Below are 6,003 nucleotides of genomic sequence, written 5' to 3' on the forward strand. Positions count from 1 at the left end.
TTGATTATGACAACTAAATCAAGATCACAATTTGATCTAAAATGTTCATCCAAAAGTGTGTTCAAAATGGAAACTCTCGTTTCTCCACACTCAAGATGTCTCTGTTTTTTTTATGATAAAAACCAAATAAACCCTAAGAAATTTAAAATAGTCTTAGAAAAGAGTCCTACATGGAGTAGGAAACATCATAGTTGACTCAATTTACAAGCAAGGAAACGGACCGTGAAGAAGTTCATGACCCGTTAACCCCTCGTGAACCCACACTTAGACAAAAAGTTGTCAATCTTCACTGCAAATTCTTCACGAGCTACTGTACGACTCGTACAATGCACCACGGCCTGTCTAGGGCCTCGTCTCATTTTAGATCAACCTCATTCCTTCTAGATCACTTCCATGAGAATCTTTACGGCTCGTACAGTGCACCACAACACGTCTCAGGCCTCGTCTTGTTATACCTCAACTTCATTCCTTTTATCAATAGATTCTAAGTGTTTTTACCTGCACATTAGCAAAAGAACCATCATATCCACATAAACATGCTCGACTTCTTGCACTAACCCTTTGTTTTGGGCGTCAAATGTGCTATGAGTTCACGTCACATTAGTGTTACAATTATGTTGAAATTTGACATAAGAGTATTATGCTATTTTTTTTGTTTTAAATTTAGAATTTATGTTATATTTCAGTTTCATTTGTTTTAGTAGTATTGACTTGAGATTTCACATTGTACGTCATTTATTTTGTAGTTAGACTTGATATAATATCATTTTTGTCAAATATTTTAATAATTTATGACATTTAATTTATAATATTTATCTTTTTGTTAAACATGCATTTCATGATAATCATAGAAATTTTGTACTTTTAGTTTTATGATTAATTCAATTGAAATATGCTAATTTGAAAAATACAAATCAATTATTTTTACATGATATTAATTAAGAACATATGTTTAATAATTAATATATTTGCAAAAGTCAATATATATATCTTAAATATTTAATTTAATATCATTTATAAAGTTCTTCATCTAATATAAATTTTATATATTTAACTTTTATTTTTAAATTTTAATATAAGGTCTATTTAGAAGGTCACCCTAATAATTGGATTTGGTATAATCGAGTGTAGTTACACTGTCTGTCCTGTTTGGTTGACCATGTAATTATCTGGTTAGCAGGTAATTGAGTGTAATTGGCAGGGTGTAATTACACTCTCCAATTCACACGGGGAGGCTGTGAATTGCTATAATTACAAGTGGATCACTTTATAATTTCTTCATTTTTTATTTTTTTATTTTTTTCGTTTTAATGTATTTTTATTTTTATTATTTTAAATTATTTTTTATTATATTATTCTAATTTTTTATCATTTATATTTCATTTCCTTCTTATTCTCAACATTTACTTCATGTGATTCTATGCATGTTTTCGTATTATCTAAAAAATATTATTAGTATAATTTTGTTGGTATTATAATTTTAAAATTAAAGTAGAATTCACCGTTGGATAAAGTTATGGACTTACGTTTTTTTAATCATATTTATGTATGTTATGTTGAAATTTGACATAAGAGTATTATGTTAAATTTTTTGTTTAGAATTTAGAACTTATATTATATTTTTAATTTCATTTGTTTAGGAGTATTGAAGTGATATTTTACATTGCAAGCTATTTTTTTAAGTTAGACTTGATAAATTATCTTTTCATCAAATGTATTATAATTTTATGACATTATATTTATTGTATTAATGTTTTTTGTCAAACATGCATTTCATGGTGTTCATAGAAATTATGTACTTTTAGTTTTTATGATTAATATAATTAAAATATACTAAATTGAAAAATATAAATCAATTATTTTTTATAATATTAGTCAAGAATACATGTTTATTAGTTAATATATTTTCAAAAGACAATATTTTATCTTAAATATTTAATTTATGTTATAAATTCATTGAATGAGTGAATTGTCTATTGAGTTAATACATGAACAACTATTCATATTCCCTAGGTTCTATGAACCTTTTTGGATAAGAATGTATCTATTTATTATGACACTTAATATGATGAATTTTGGAGTGACTTCTCAACCTATAAATAGGGTTGTTCTTTCACCATTGTAAAGACAACATGAGAGACAAGAAGATATTTGAATAAAATGGTCTCTATATTTCACTCCCCATATCTTTTGTCTATATTGTTTGTAGTATATTACTTATATTTTACAACACATTATCAGCATGAGACTCTAGCCGATTGAGATTGAGTTTTAGTTTTTCTTTAACTCTTGTTCTAGTTGATCTCGTTATGAGAATCAAGAGGGAAAAATGATAATTACTGCAATTAAGATATTGTATGCATAAAATCAGGTATGTATTTTCTAAAATCTTTTTATGATTTAGAATACATTAGTGTTCGGTCACTAATATTAACTAGGAACCAAAGATATATACTACTATTGGTTGAATATGACATGCTATACAAAATTTCTTATATGGAAGAAGATATAAAGTTTTAATAGCATGAGTTTGAAAGACTCAAAGGGGGAGTCATGTTGTACTTCGGTCTATTATACTATTGGTTGAGGGTAAGACAATATATTCATGTTCTATTGCACCAAGAGGGTAAGACATCAATTTGAGTTTTGATGCACTATGATGATAAGGATTGGGTTCAAGTCCCATAAAATTGTAGCCTAACAAGCCTTATATGGATATGACATTGAGTTTGAGTCCCAATGTGCCATAATGATGATATAATGATTACTAAGACTTTGATGAAAAGTCATGAAATTCGTCTCATTAAATTTGCTCCATTCCCTAATGCGAATATGGTAGCAGTACTGATAAGTTTGAAATCCGCCCAATTGCTCCATTCTGTCATATGAATGTGGTAGTAGTGAATCATAAGTCTGAAAGATGACTAGTGATTGAATGTATGAATAAAGGCGTTGATGGATAGAATTATAATAGTCATTATTGTGGTAATTATAAAAGGAAGAACATTATGGGTTCTTCAAATAGTCCTTCAAAATGTGAAGGTAATTTTTATCATCATTATGGTATGAAAGGTCATTGGACTCATGGTCGTTGTGCGACCTAATAATTAGATAAATTTATAAAAATTCTCCATCAAAAGAAAGGAAGATAAAGTGGTGGTACACTTGACCTTTCAAAGTGATGTTGAGGTAGGTCATGCAAAAAATGATGAATTTCAAAGGCATGACAATGTGCTTATAATGAAAATTTATGAAGCACATGCATATAAATGATTAGTCCATTCCTTGTAGAGAATGTGACTTGTGATAAGTATCGTGCATGCTCGACCATTCTGAAAGAGAATGAGTCAAGATGTGATAAAATATCTATGGGTTGGATAAAAGTCACAACTCACCTTTACAGGAGGTTTGAGAAAAATAAAGATCAGTTGGCATGACCGGTTGGTCATTCTGGTCTAATGTGATGTAAAAGTAATTGAGAATTCACGTGGCTTATATGATGAAGAAATAAAAGATTCTTCAAGAATTCTCTTATGTTGCTTGTTCTCATGATAAAATAATCATTGTATCATTATACTAGTTAAGGTTGAAATTGTATTTCCTGATTTGAAATATATAAAAAGGTGAATATGAGCCCGTTCTTCTGCCATGTGGACTGTTTGCAACTTATATGATAGTTGCATTTATGGGATGGTCACATGTGCTTTGTTGTCAACTTACAAGTTGGTTTTTGTAAGGTTTGCTCAAATTGTTAAATTAAGTGCATGGTTCCAAATTATGAAATTATATTGATAATGTTGGTTGGTTTAGCAAAAATTGTATGCTTCCAATTATAGCTAAGCTATGACTATGAGAACAAAACTCCAAAATAAATTTTGTATGAGATGTGTTTATTTAACATGTATGCATCAAGCCAACAAGATTTTCCCACCATAATTGGTTCAGGGTCAGGAACCAAATAATTTCCATCTAAAGTAATGTTAGATTTTCTAACATTAGGGGGAGAGATAATTGACAGTTGAAAATTATGAGATGAATTATGAATTATCCAAATCCTCGTTAAAAAATGTAAACTTGAAGTTCAAGAGATATTTCATTTGTATAATGTTGCAAATTAATTGCTAGATAACTTTGCTGACCCTATGTTATAATTCAGTTGCAAATGCTCAAATGAGAAGTCCTTAAAGGACATAGTCTATGGTACGCCTGAAGCGTCATAGACCAATCGATTCCTAATGAAAAACTTCTTAAGGAAGGAGAGGAGCAAATGATCAAGATGGTCATGATAATGAGGGAAGTGCTTTAAAAGGAGCATGATGACATAACATTCCATAAAATCTTGTCAAAGGTTCGGGTACCTGAAATAACAAAATATGAAGAGATCTCAATAAGTTATGTCGTATTGGAATCGAGTCAAAAGATCGTCGATGGTGTCTTTGATATAAAGTAACGCTCAATGCTACAGATGCTGACGAGGATCTTGAATTCAAACCTGTCATATAATGTGGACAGATAAATGATTGGCCAAATGAAATGCACAACATAAGTATATTATGTTTCACTTTGAAAAGTGATGTTTTGGACTTATAGTCCAAGGATCAAGATATAATGTCACTGGGGTACAAATAAATTATTGTGCGGAAGTATAACCGTAAGATATAAAGTACGATTTGTGCCTTGGGGCATAAAGGGTTTTTTGCAAAAGTCCCGACATTATTAAATGGAGATATATTCTCCTGTGGTGGATGAAATGAAGTTTGTTTTAGTCTGGCAATAGATGAAATACTTGAATATGTGTAATGAATGATTTTCATGTCTAGCTAGACGATGAATGTTATATGAAAATCCATGAAAGATTTAAAGCAATTCCATTGAGTACCCTAATGGTTGTGAGATTGCTTAACATAAAGAAAGATCAATTTCAATCTCATGAAAATGATTGAAAAATATCATGTATTAGTGCAAATGGTGCACATACAAATTATTGATTATGCAGATGCCGAAAACTTTGTGGTTTTTCCTTGAAAAGAGATATTCCAGCCACCATGTATGAAGATAATGATGCATGTATAGCTCGATTGAAGGAATGATACATCAAATGAGACTGGACAAAATACATTTCACCAAAGTTTTTCTTCACACATGATCTTCAACAAAATGGTGAGATAGAAGTTCAAAAGATTTGTTCAAGTGATAATCTTACAGATTTATTCACTAAGGCATTACCAACATCAACGTTTGAGAAGTTGAGATATAAGATTCAAATGTGTTATCTCCGAGATATCAAGTAAAGCTTTCATCAAGGGAGTGTAATACACATTGTACTCTTTTCCTTAACCATGATTTTGTCCCAATTGGGTTTTCCTGGTAAAGTTTTTAATAAGGCAACACTCAAAGCGTATTATGAGATATGTGTACTCTTTTTCCTTCACTAGACTTTTCCCATTGGTTTTTCCTAGTAAGATTTTAACGAGACACATTATCAATGGACATCCAAGGGGAGTGTTATAAATTCATTGAATGAGTGGATTGTCCATTGAGTTAATACATGAACAACTATTCATATTCCCTAGGTTCTATGAACCTTTTTGGATAAAAATGTATCTATTTATCATGACACTTAATATGGTGACTTTTGGAGTGACTTCTCAACCTATAAATAGGAATTTTTCACAATTGTAAAGACAATGAGAGACAAAAAGATATTTGAATAAGATGATCTCTACATTCTACTCCTCATATATATATCTTGTATATTATTTATAGTATATTACTTATATTTTACAACAATTTATCATTTATAAAGATCATTATTTGTCTAATATAAAATTTTAATTTTAAATAATTATTTTTTAAAAAATAATCAATATAACCTTATGAATTATGATTACAACTTGTGCAATCAAACAATACACTTGTAATTACATTGTGGTAAACAAACAGATCAGCGTAATTATGTGTAATTACTCGGCTGATAATTACTATATAGTAATTATGCCAATT

This window comes from Solanum stenotomum, chromosome 12 (genome assembly GCF_019186545.1).
Source record: "Solanum stenotomum isolate F172 chromosome 12, ASM1918654v1, whole genome shotgun sequence".
NCBI lineage: Eukaryota > Viridiplantae > Streptophyta > Magnoliopsida > Solanales > Solanaceae > Solanum > Solanum stenotomum.